Source organism: Bombina bombina, chromosome 8 (assembly GCF_027579735.1).
Source record: "Bombina bombina isolate aBomBom1 chromosome 8, aBomBom1.pri, whole genome shotgun sequence".
In the NCBI taxonomy this organism is placed as follows: Eukaryota; Metazoa; Chordata; class Amphibia; order Anura; family Bombinatoridae; genus Bombina; species Bombina bombina.
The window spans coordinates 205190422-205204080 of NC_069506.1; positions in this window are offsets into that span (position 1 = coordinate 205190422).

Consider the following 13659-nt stretch of genomic DNA (forward strand, 5'->3'; position numbering starts at 1 on the left):
GAGTCATTTAATGTATATAGGACGTGTATAAAAGTAAGCTGGTTCCAAGTAGGTGGTCTTAAAAGGTAGTGCTCTAGAGGAGCCGGGAAGAGACTTAGGGGGCATAAGGAGCAAGCTGGGAAGTTACGCTCTGGGATAATTGTATAAGAACATGTTCTTAAGCCATAAGTAAATGGTCGTCTAAGCAGAGATGACATAATAAACCAAAACAAGGCATCCTCTAGGGCTTGTGGAGAATACTTTCAGAAAGTAGTAGGAGGTACTATACAGTGAGAGATATAATGATGGAACTATAGACAGGTAGAATAGATATCTTGTAATTAACTCATATGGGATAATGCTTTATCTTGTAACTGGTATTCCGTCGTAATGAGACAAACTTCCTATAGGAGGGTAGATTATGGGAGTCGAACGAGGAGTAGGCAGCAATCATGGTTGCTAGGCAAAGACTGTGGGTGCCTAAAGAAAGCAGATATGTATGGCTTATGTAGGAGCTAAGACCCACATGTTAGTAGAGCTTATAGTCTTAAACTAAGGCCTCTATCTGATAAACAATATAGGAGTCTAATTAATTTATAGGAGTCTGATACCTGAGGAGTTTGTAATAGGCTCACTGAAAAGTGGAGTCAGAAAAATATAACGTGTAGGAGTGAGGATGGGATGGTGATAGTTAAATACTAAAACTTTTAAGATCAGCTTAACATGAGGATAAGATACTGGGAGGCAGGATTGGGATCATGCAAAAATATGGCTTAGGACCTTTAGTAGTAATAAACTATAAATATAACTCATACTTGCATGGGTAAGTAGGAGTGGGGATGTCATAAACATTGTGCTTCATATAAATAATAAATATAAGGGGACTGAAATATTGGTGTATAAATATTGTACTAAGGGGAAAAATAAAAGGAATAGGGTACCACCAGCAAACAGCTATTGATTATACATGTATAGACACATACTTGAGCATAGTTCTGAATCAGTCACAATAGCGTATATCATTGAGTTATAAAACTCTGAACAAACAGTCTGAGAACAGAAAAATACACACAAAGCTACAATAATGTTCCTACCAGATTTGAGAGCCTATATGGTAAAATGATAGAGATCAAGTCAGAGTTAGTTAGCGGAGGCGCTGAAGTATGCTAGAGAGTGAAAATGACCAGTATAGTATAACTGTGTAAGGTTAAGGGTCTGTAGGTGAAGAGTTATTGCAGTTAAGCCAGATATTAAAGGAGCTAAGGCTCCTATGGTAGTGAGAGATCCCAATAGGGGAATTTTCTGTTTTCTTAATCTTTAAGGGGCATGAGTAGTGCTGAGCAATACAAATAGCGCATACAAGGCCTTGGTTGGAGTACAGGTTAGTCTGGGGTATGAATAGGGTGTACTGAAGTGATGAGATAAAGGTATAAACACATAATCAATGCAAAGCAAAATATCACATATGAGGTCACAAGATCAAACTTAGATAGTATCAAACCTGTAAAATGTAGAGAAACTAAACATCCCCAACAACAGAGCATATGACCAAACTGGGGTTTACATAACTCAGATAAAAGTATGGTTGATTTGAGCCCTTATCAACACTAATGGTGTCTAATGGGACAGGGCTATTAATCAAGCAGACCAATACTAGGGCTATCCCCCTGGATCGAAGGAGTTAATTAAGTGTCCGATATGAAATAGTTCAGTTGCGTTCCTGTAGGTCCCAAGTTTCTGAAAGCCTTGCAAAAGTGCTATACCAAAGTTACTGAGGGCCTTTGAAGGTATGCAGCTTAACGAGGGAGCGCAAGTAAGTATGAGATTGCGCTGTTTATTGGGTCTCCTTATGGCAGTGCAAAGATCTTCAAGTCGTCTCCAGTCGGGTGTGCTGGTTTGTGCTTGCTGCCCAATACTTAGCTGGATGGACTGGCAGGTTAAGGTGACTAGCGGAGATCTAGGTTGAGGTGGGAGTAAAGCTGCGTCAGGTGTCAGAAGTAAAGGGACAAGGTCTGGTTTACTTACGGACCGCTCAGGGGAGACATCGGATGGCAAGTAGGTGGAGGGTCTGGGTGTGTATGGAGGGGTGTGCGGCAGCGCGCTGTTACAGATCTTCGTGAGCTCTTGAACTTCTGCGCATAGTACCGCTCGATGCCGCTCCTCCAATGTCTCATCCGGTATAGTATGAATATTAGGACGGTCCTCATCTGAGCCCATAGAGCGGATGTCGAGAGTTAGCAGGCTATAATGTAGGTCCATCTGTTTTCCCAGACCTTCAAGGAGGGCTGCAACCATCTCCGGCTCTATCTCCATGGTGCACTGTAAACAGATAGTAATGTAATGGCTGGGAGTTAGAGGTAATATGGGGTGTCCGATGTTATCTCTTCTGTAGTGCTTCCTTTACTTTAGCTCCCGCGGCTGGGTCTGTATAAAATGAGAGTCTGCGTGGGTAGGCCTCCGTCTCACATCGATCTGCTCATATCAGCAGACTCCAGTGGTAAAATGGCTATAATAGCATATATTTTGAGAGTGAATTATTTCAGCAGGCTAGGTATATAGTTAGTCTAGTCAGACTGTGGATGGCTCCAAAAGGAATCATAAGTTTAGATTATGAAGCTGCTGAGCTGTAGAATTTTCCGTCCGCCATAGTTGCCTCCTGGCCACGCCCCCTTGTTTTTCTTTTTAAGCTATTAAATATGTCCCCATGCTTTACAATTTGTATCCTTGTTCAAATCCCTGCCGGCATAGCTGAACCAGATTATATTCTTTATCAACAAGATGGACGACAGGAGTTAGTATGAGCAGCTACAGCCCACAACTCAAGATCTTCTGTTACTGAGGCACTGCAACACAGCCATTTTTCATGCTTTAATATGTGCCTGTCAGGAATGAGTTAATAATGAACCACTCAGTACATTTTTGAGAGACATATATGATGCAAATGTGAGCTAAAATGGATGGAGGTAAAAAGTTTTGGGGTGAGCCGATTTCTTAGTGCATAAGGCAGCACAAACCTAGAAACACTCCTGCTTCGTCTTCCACTTTCTCCAGGTCTTATGACATTGAATGCTGGTAAATTAGTAAGCATCAGAACTTAATGAGCTTCATTGAATAGACAAACTGGAGTAAAACAAACCTTAGTAAACCTAGGGGACTGTCTCACTAATTAACATTAGTTATAATCTGACTAATTTGAGGTTACAGTATATAGCATGATTCAATGTATAGTACAATGGTGTTTTGTTTTCTATAATTAAATAATGGAGGCTAAATTTGTTGTTTAATGTCCCTTTAATAAAAAGCCACAGTTTGCTTGCTTTTCTAGTAATATTTATAGGGTGTCACTTATGAGCTGTTTGAGATTTATAACAGCAGTTACAACTGGTGGTGTTACCATGACAACCTCTTCTCAGTAAGGGCCTAATGATCAAAGAATCGCTGTGTCTACTGAGAAATGTTAATTTCTGCCTTGCCAGGTGAAATGTTCTAAGAAAGTGGTCTTACCCTCATAATACAGACTATGGGGCATATTTATCATACTCCATACGGAGCTTGAGACCCCTAAAGACCACTGCTCCATAACTTCTCTGCCTGCTCTGAGGACAGAAATCCACCCAATTGAATATGATCAGGTTGATTGACACCCCTAATCTGCAGGAGGCGGCATTGCACCAGCAGTTCACAAGAACTTCTGGTGTAATGATAAATGCCGACAGCATATGCTGTCAGCATTTATCGATGTGCAGCGATGTGCAACAGACATGATACGCTACTACGTCATGTCCACTCGCATATTGTTAAATATGTCCCTATAAGTGAAGCGGCTCCCATAGGAAAGTAAAGGGCTTGTTAACTTTGAACATTATAAGCCCATCACTTATGAATGCAAATCTCAGCAATGTTTTCAAAAGCGGTCTTTTTGGGATCTTTATTTCTGGCTGAATTGATTCGAATCGATCACAATAACACTTTCTCGGCTATTTCCCATATTTCCAGCTGTTCCAGCTGAAAAGTTCTCGATGATAACAATACTTTTTTAATAGACTATTTCACATCTTGAAATAAGGGGAAGCAAAGGTGCCTTTTGGTGCATGGCACCTACATGATTGACCTCACGTTTATGGAAGGGTGATCCTGTTTAGGACTTCAATAATGTAGGCGCAAGCACTGTAAAATGTGCTGCTGTGAACGTATATGGACTTTGCATGAATGAAAACAAATTCCTATAAAACCCGGCCACAAAGGCATAATCTAGTTTGAACATCTTCTATGCAGAATTTATGTTGTTAGAGAGCTCCAGCTTTATAGTCTCAGTAATGTTAAATTCCAGTATAACAAAATATCATAAGTTGTTATAATAAAAACTAGTAGTCTCCATTTTGGTTTGAGAGCACGCCAAGCAGGAAATAGTGCATTTCAAAAAGATAGTACATTGCTGTAATCAGAAAGGTAAGATTTGTTTTTTAAAATAAATATAAACTATTATTTGCATTTTACAACACAAAAAAACAAACCAAAGACACAGGCAGAGGAGATTGACCCTTACAGGTGGGGCAAATAGTAATTTTTGATGTAGTTCATTTAAAACAAAATCTGAATTAAAAAGTTGGATTTCCAAATACGTTTGGATTTTGGAATTCTGGATTTAGGGATTTGTACCTGTATTTACTATCTATACTATAATTGCATTTGTAATGTCCGTTGCCGTCTGCAGTTGCGCATGCATCCTCAATGGAATGATGGCAGCACGAGGCAGCCAACAGAATGTTGGCTGCGCGCCCAGCCAAAAGAATTCACCTGGATGCAGCGAAGCTCATAAGCTGCATCCCGATGGATTCCGAAAATGGCAGGGTTGTGCCACCCTGCCATTTTCAGAATCCACTGGGATGCAGAGAAGACAAACGGAGCATTACAACAAAAAAAGCACCGCCGGGCAAAGTATAACAAAAAAAAAACCGAACCTCCCACACAAAGTATTAACACCTACACCGCAAACCCACACATCGCAAAATAATAAAGTAATTAATCCCTTAATCCCTAAACCGTCAACCACCCACATCACAGTAAACCTAATTACCCTATTAACCACTAAACCACAAAACCACCACATCGCAATAAACCTAATTACCCTATTAACCCCTAAACCGCAAAATCCCCACATCGCAATAAACCTATTTACCCTATTAACCCCTAAACCGCAAACCCCCCACATCGCAATAAACCTAATTTACCTATTAACCCCTTAAAACTGCCAAAACCCACAATGCAAATAACTAATTAACGGCTAGATTACAAGTTTTGCGTTTATGAGCGGTGCGGTGCTAACTTGCACGTTATTGTCACCGCTTACTTACCTACAGCGCTGGTATTACAGGGTTTCATAAACCCAGCGTTATCAGGCAAGAAGTGAGCGTAGAGCAAAATTGAGCTCCATACCGCACTCCAGTACCAGCGCTGCTTAAGGCAGCAGTGAGCTGGTTTTACGTGCTTGTGCACCATTTCCCCATAGGGAGAGCGGCTCAAAAAAAGCCTAACACCTGCAATAAAGCAGGGTAAAGTTCCATAACGCAGCCCCATTGATTCCTATAGGGGAAAATAAATTTAAGTTTACACCTAACACCCTGACATGAACCCTGAGTCTAAATACCCCTAATCTTACACTTATTAACCCCAAATCTGCCGCCCCTGACATCGCCGACACCTACATTATACTTATATCGTTATTAACTATTTACTAACTACCTAGTTAAAATAAATACAAATTTACCTGTAAAATAAAACCTAACCTGAGTTACACTAACACCTAACCTTACACTACAATTGAATACATTAAATTAATTAAATACAATTACCTAAATTAAAAAAAAAACAAAAAACAAACACTAAATTACACAAAATAAAAAAAAGAAATGATCAGATATTTAAATTAATTACACCTAATCTAATAGCCCTATCTAAATAAAAAAGCCCCCCAATAATAAAAAACCCTAGCCTAAACTAAACTACCAATAGCCCTTAAAAGGGCCTTTTGTGTGGCATTGCACCAAAGAAATCAGCTCTTTTACCTGTAAAAAAAAATACAAACAACCCCCCAACAGTAAAACCCACCACCCACACAACCAACCCCCCAAATAAAATCCTAACTAAAAAAACCTAAGCTCCCCATTGCCCTGAAAAGGGCATTTGTATGGGCATTGCCCTTAAAAGGGCATTTAGCTCTTTTTCAGCCCAAAAGCCCTAATCTAAAAATAAAACCCACCCAAAAAAAACTTAAAAAAACCTAACACTAACCCCTGAAGATCCACTTACAGTTTTGAAGACCGGCCATCCATCCTCAACTAAGCCGGGAGAAGTCTTCATCCAAGTGGCAAGAAGTCCTCAACGAAGCCGGGAGAAGTCTTCATCCAAGCCGGCAGAAGTGGTCCTCCAGACGGGCAGAAGTCTTCATCCAGACGGCATCTTCTATCTTCATCCATCCGGCGTGGAGCGGCTCCATCTTCAAGACATCCGGTGCGGAGCATCCTCTTCTTCCGACGACTAACGATGAATGAAGGTTCCTTTAAATGACGTCATCAAAGAATTCTATCAGCTAATCGGAATTAAAGGTGAAAAAATCCTATTGGCTGATCCAATCCAATTGCATCAGCCAATAGTATTTTTTCACCTTTTATTCCGATTGCCTGATAGAATTCTATCAGCCAATCGGATTTCAAGGGACACCATCTTGGATGACATCATTTAAAGGAACCTTCATTCGTCGTAAGTTGTCGGAAGAAGAGGATGCTCCGTGCCGAATGTCTTGAAGATGGAGCTGCTCCATGCCGGATGGATGAAGATAGAAGATGCCATCTGGATGAAGACTTCTGAGGACCACTTCTGCCGGCTTGGATGAAGACTTCTCCCGGCTCCGTTGAGGACTTCTTGCCGCTTGGATGAAGACTTCTCCCAGCTTCGTTGAGGATGGATGTACGGTCTTCAAAACTGTAAGTCGATCTTCAGGGGTTAGTGTTAGGTTTTTTTTAAGGTTTTTTTGGGTGGGTTTTATTTTTAGATTAGGGCTTTTGGGCTAAAAAAAAGAGCTAAATGCCCTTTTAAGGGCAATGCCCATACAAATGCCCTTTTCAGGGCAATGGGGAGCTTAGGTTTTTTAGTTAGGATTTTATTTGGGGGGTTGGTTGTGTGGGTGGTGGGTTTTACCGTTGGGGGGTTGTTTGTATTTTTCTTTACAGGTAAAAGAGCTGATTTCTTTGTGGCAATGCCACACAAAAGGCCCTTTTAAGGGCTATTGGTAGTTTAATTTAGGCTAGGGGTTTTTTTTATTATTGGAGGGGCTTTTTTTATTTTGATAGGGCTATTAGATTAGGTGTAATTAGTTTAAATATCTGATAATTTCTTTTTTATTTTGTGTAATTTAGTGGGTTTTTTTGTAATTTATGTAATTGTATTTATTTAATTTAATTTATTTAATTGTAATGTAAGGTTAGGTGTTAGTGTAACTCAGGTTAGGTTTTAGTTTACATGTAAATTTGTATTTATTTTAACTAGGTAGTTAGTAAATAGTTAATAACGATCCTCTTCGTACGATCGCCGCCGTACACTGTAGGTTTTTTTTTAATTTAGATTAGGGTGGGCATTTTGTAAAAGAGCTAAATGCCCTTTTAAGGGCAATGCCCAACAAATGCCATTTTCAGGGCAATGGGTAGTTTAGGTTTTTTAGTGTTAGTTTTTTTATTTTGGGGGGTTTGGTGTGTGGGGGCTTTACTGTTAGGGGGGACTTTGTGTATTTTTAATGTAAAAGAGCTGTTTATCTTGGGGCAATGCCCTGCAAAAAGTCCTTGTATGGGCTACTGGTAGTTTATTCTTAGAGTAGGGGGTGTTTTTATTTTGGGGGGGGCTTTTTTATTTTCATAGGGATTAGGTATAATTTTTTAAACTTTGGTAATTTGTTTTTTTTTATCTTTTGTAATGTTAGCCTTTTTTATTTTTTTTTGTAATCTTAGCTTTTTTTATTTTTTTGTAATTTTAGCTTAATTTAAATTAGGTTTAATTTTTAAATTTTTGGTGGTTAGACTTAGGCTTTTTTTATTTATTTTTTTATATTAGGGATGTGCAGCAAAAGAGCCCATACAAATGCCCTTTTCAGGGCAATGGATACTTTAGGTTTTTTAGTGTTAGGTTTATTTATTTTGGAGGGTTTGGTGGGTGGTAGGTTTTACTGTTAGGGGGGATTTAGAATTTTTGGTAACTGCAAAAAGAGCTGTTTAACTTAGGGAAATGCCCTACAAAAAGCCCCTTTAAAGGCTATTGGTAGTTTAGTTTAGGCTAGGGGTTTTTATGGGGGGTGGGGGGCTTTTTAATTTTCATATGAACTAGGTTTAATTTTTTTATTTTTGATAATTTGTTTATTTTTTTCTGTAATTCAATTTTTTTTTTTTATTAACAACACATAGACTACCCTCTGGGCAGGCTTACCAACTAGTATATATATTATAATTTATGCATTTTAACTAACTTTCACCTAAATTACAAGTTGTGCAGTATGGTGAGGTATGGCTACACTGCTGAAAAATTGACCTTTGCGCACGGAATATATGCAGGTCTCCCGTATTACAAGTCACTGCGGTACAGCTATACCGCAAGCGTTTTAGCCTTTACACAACTCTCCATTCCGCACTCAAAAAATATCTTTTGAATATGGGATTTTCATAGCACCTGTATTACAGGTTGTGCAATCTGGATAAAATGCTTGCGTTATAGTCTATACCGCCGCAATCCATTCCACTATTCTGAGAGCAGTAGTTATGGATTTTGCAAAACAAAAATATTTCACAAAACTCATAACTAAAATGTTACAAAGTACACTAACACCTATAAACTACCTAATAACCCCTAAACTGCCACCCCCTGCATTGCAAATACTATATTAAATTAAACCTATTAATCCCTACTCCGCCGACCCCCCACATAGCCAACACTAAATAAACCTATTAACCCCTAAACCACCGGCACCCCACATCGCTAACACCTAAATTACGTTATTAACCCCTAAACCGCCAGCCCCCACATCGCTACTACTATAATAAACCTATTAACCCCTAAACCACCGACCCCCACATTGCCAACACTAAATAAACCTATTAACCCCTAAACCGCCACCCCCCCACATCGCAACTACTAAACTAAACCTATTAATCCCTAAACCGCCACCCCCCACATCACAAAACACTAAATTAAACCATTAACCCCTAAACCTAAAAACCCCCCTAACTTTAAATTAAAATTACAATATAACTATCTTAAAATAAATAAAAACTGTTCAAATCAGCCAAAAGGATTTAAAGGGACAGTACACTGTAAAATAGTTTTTCCCTTAATGTGTTTACAATTGCTTTTTTTACCAACTGCAGAGTAAAAAATGTATGAAAATTAGCTTTTTAAGGCTTATTTGTGTATATTAAAGCTCTGATTTTGTGTTTTGAAGCCACAACCTAATAAAATGGGTTGAGCTTGTAGGTATAATCAGATCTCATTACTGTATCACATTGTTCACATATACCTACTTCTTTATCTTATATCTGTCCTTAAAACAATCACCAGTACTTTGAGAGAACAATGGAAAATCAACATTGTATTACCTTATCTCTGCTATATCCAACTGGGAGTGTAATTTCTTCTGCTGCCTGTGTTTACAAAGCTTATCTATAGATGGTACGCGCGGCCACAAACTTTCTGAATAGGTGTGGATACCACATACTAAATCAACAATTTCAAATGCCAATATAAGGGTAAAGGAGCTACTTGTAAACAATTTAATACACTCCAGCAGGTAAAGTGGATCATTGGGAACAAATTAAAGGGGAGAAATATTTTGAGTAAACTGTCCCTTTAAGCATCTCTCATCATTTTGGCTGATTTGAAATTTTCAGCCAATAGGAATGTAATGGCACCCCAATATAAAGGGGTACTTTGCATTCTTTCCTCATTGTGCGGCGACGAACGTATGAAGAGGATCCTCCATGCTGGATGGCTCTGCGGTCGCCGGTCCTGTTCCGTGGTCACCTTCGCTCCATGCCGCCTTCACCCTGCATGAAGATAGAAGAGGTCCCCCCGCTGGATGAAGATGTCGCCACCTGGAAGAAGACCTTCATCGCCTGGAAGAAGACCTTCTACACTGGACTTCAGGAACGGTTAGTATCTATTTGGGGGTTAGACTTAAGTTTTTTGTTTTTTTTTGGGTGGGTTTTTTTTTTAGATTAGGGATTTTTTTATTTTAATGGGAACAAAAGAGCTGAATACCCATACAAATGCCCAGGTTTTTTAATTTGGCGGTTGGTTCGGTGGGGGGGGGGGTTACTTTTAGGGGGAATTTGCAATTTTTGTAGGTTAAAGGGCTATTGGTAGTTTATTGATAGATTAGACAGTGTTTTTATTTTGGGGTAGCTTTTTTGTTTTAATAGGGCTATTAGATTAGGTTTAATTTTTATTGTTTTGGATAATTTCATTTATTATTTTTGTAATATTAGTGTTTTTTTAATTTTGCGTAATTTTAGTGTTTGTTATTTTTGGTAATGTTAGTTTTTTTTGTTATTTTTCGTAATTTTAGTGTATTTTTTTTGTAATGTTAGGTTTTTTAATTTTTTTGTAGTGTTAGGATTTTTTAAATAAGTGTCGCAATGTCGGTGGGGGAGCAGCATATTAGGGGTATTTAGACTAGGGGTTTATGTTAGGGTGTTAGGTTTTTACATAACTTTCTTTTCCCCCTAGACATCAATGGGGATTGCGTTATAGCGATCGCCATTCCTTGATCGCAGGTGCTAGTTTTTTTAATTGATGTCTATGGGGGAAAACGTGCACAAGTTTGTCAAGTCAGGCCTTGGGTTATGTGCGGTATGGAGCTTATCGCGCCATACTGCACAACAAATAAGGTTTTTGAGTAACTTGTAATGGCAGCGCTATTGAAAGTGCAATAGCGCTAATTTTTTTTTTGCATTATTTACTCGGTTTACCGCATAACTTGTAATCTGGGTGTTAGTTTATTAAAAATGTTTTGTATTTTGGTGTGTTTTTTTTGTTTTACAACATAATGATAAAATGTCAAGCTTTAAGAAAACCAGGTTCTAAGGGCTCAGTTATCTACCGCTCTGTACTCTGGTGAAATTTCAGTACTGTCAAGTCCCTTAAAGATTTCTAGATAAAAAAAATACACAACTATATGCAAGTAACAAAGCAATGATACAATGCTATATATGAACTTCAGAATTAAATACTGATAGACTCAATCTGTTTCTATGTTTTGTGAACAATACATCATCATTGATTAATTGTGCCATATAGTTTATTAATTAATACATTTAACAATATTTTTAATATATGTAATTATTATAGTCTTAAATAAATGATTGTAAAATATGTTTTTTTCTCTTCTGCTCATCATTTAAAGTGTAGTGTCTGGTAATAAAGACAGTTTTTTAGAGGCCAGAATTAAAAATTGGATAGTGCAATCGTAATGACAGCTGTGGGCTGATAATGAGAGGACTGAGATGCAGTGTAAAACTGACTCTCTTATTTAAATTAATAGCTGTCACTAAATTGTACTGACCGTTGCTATGGGGTTTTTCTTTTTTTTCCCTATTCTGTGAGCAAATGGATTTTGATCGCCAGAAAACCACTATTGATAGCAACAACAGGATTATTGCCATTTGTTGCTATTGATTGCAGCTCAATTGAACTAGCCCCAAGTGTGTCCTTTATACAAAATACTCAGAAAGACTTAAAAGCAGTGAATTAGGTATGGTATTGTATAGCTCCATTAAAGAGATAACTCTGTGAATAGTATTAAACTGGAGTCAGTATTTTCTAGCACTAATACACACACTTTTAATTGCATTGCAAGCAACATTAAAGGGACAGTCTAGTCAAAATTAAACTTTTATTATTGCAGTTTTAAACAAATTTCCAATTTACTTTTATCATCAAATTTGCTTTGTTCTCTTAGTATTCTTTGTTGAAAGATGAACCTATATAAGCTCATATGCTAATTTCTCCACCCTTAAAGGCCTTACCAATATGTTCAGCTTGTTCCCAGTAGTGCATTGCTGTTCCTTTAAGAAAGGATTACAAGAGATTAAAGCAAAATTGATAATAGAAGTAAATTGGAAAGTTGTTTACATGTGTATGCTCTATCTGAATCATGAAAGAAAATGCTTGGGCTTAACGTCCCTTTAATGTATGGGGCAATGTTAAATAAAAAATATGCATTATAAAAATAGATAAAATGATTGTGTGCCCTACCTGACATCTGTTGCTACAAGTAACGAATGCTCCAGCATAAAGAATCATGAGAAGCTCTCAGAGTGCCTCTTAATAAAGCAAGATGTGTTCTTGAGAGCGCTATGCCTTTTAAATCCATACCAGCAACATCATTAACCCATTTGATGTCAGAGGACTGATGGATTTTATGTTCAGCAGGAGGCAAGGCAGATTGTGATAAGTTTGCTATATATACATTTGGACTTAATTCCTGAGTGCTGATATACATGTTCACTGGACAGAGGGATCAATACACCATTCAGCAACCCTTCTAACTATGCAGCTATAGCACTTCCAGGGAGGCTACAGATAAACACTGGTGCAACCTCCCCGACAACTATTCCACCACCAGTCACTCAACAGGGGGCGTGAGAGGCAGAAGGGTAACAATATAAGGGATATGTACAAAAGGATTTTTCTTAACCACAATGCACAGATTCATAGATGCTCCTGAGGCTGCAGTAGAACTTTGTTTTAAGGGTGAGATCATGTTCAAAATGATTGGGTTCCAGCCATTAACATATATTAGCGTTACAAGCTCAATACATGAAGTCACACATATGATACGAGAACTTGTCAATGTAATGTAAGCGCGATCACTGTAAAAGGCCCTGTTGTGTTTATTGTTTTATTTCTCTTTTGTTAGAGTGGGTGTATTATAGTATGATTTATTTTTATATTTCAATTTATTAGGTAGTTTTTTTAAGAGTTTTTGTTATCCAGGTATTCTTCACAGTGGAGATCTTTTTATGTCCCAAGAACTGGCGGCTACAAGATAGATGCTACTGCATTGATTATAATGGGAATAACGTACAACCAGTATTCCCTCTAAGCCCAGTTTTGTGAGCGACCTAGCAGTGAGTTAATATGGGAACCAGACCTTGCAGTCTGCATTGTGTAGTGTTTGCTAATTTCTCTTATTAAATGTTTCACTAATGGGCCTCTCACAAAACTGGCTTTAGTAGGAACTCTGTGTATAACTTGCGGCTGTGATGAGGGGCGAATATAAATCTTTATGAATTCCACAATAAAGTTGGGATGTTGTGATGTTGCGGCAAGCTTTTTCAGCAAATTATTCATTTTACAAACAGGTCTTATTAAATTTAGACCAATATAAATAGAACATTTTCACATTCTGGGCTAGATTACAGTTGACACTTTATTAAGCGCTCCTGCTCGAGCGTAGAAGTAATGTTTTTGCGCATGGTTAGAGTGCGCATTACAATTTAAAAGTAAATGTTTTGTGCATGAGCGAAACCCGACTCGCCCTAACATTTATTGCTCGTGCGCTAACCCAACTGGAGTTGTTAATATTTCACATTCCAATGTTCTTCACATACAGGACAATGCTATTTTTTATTTTAAATAAAT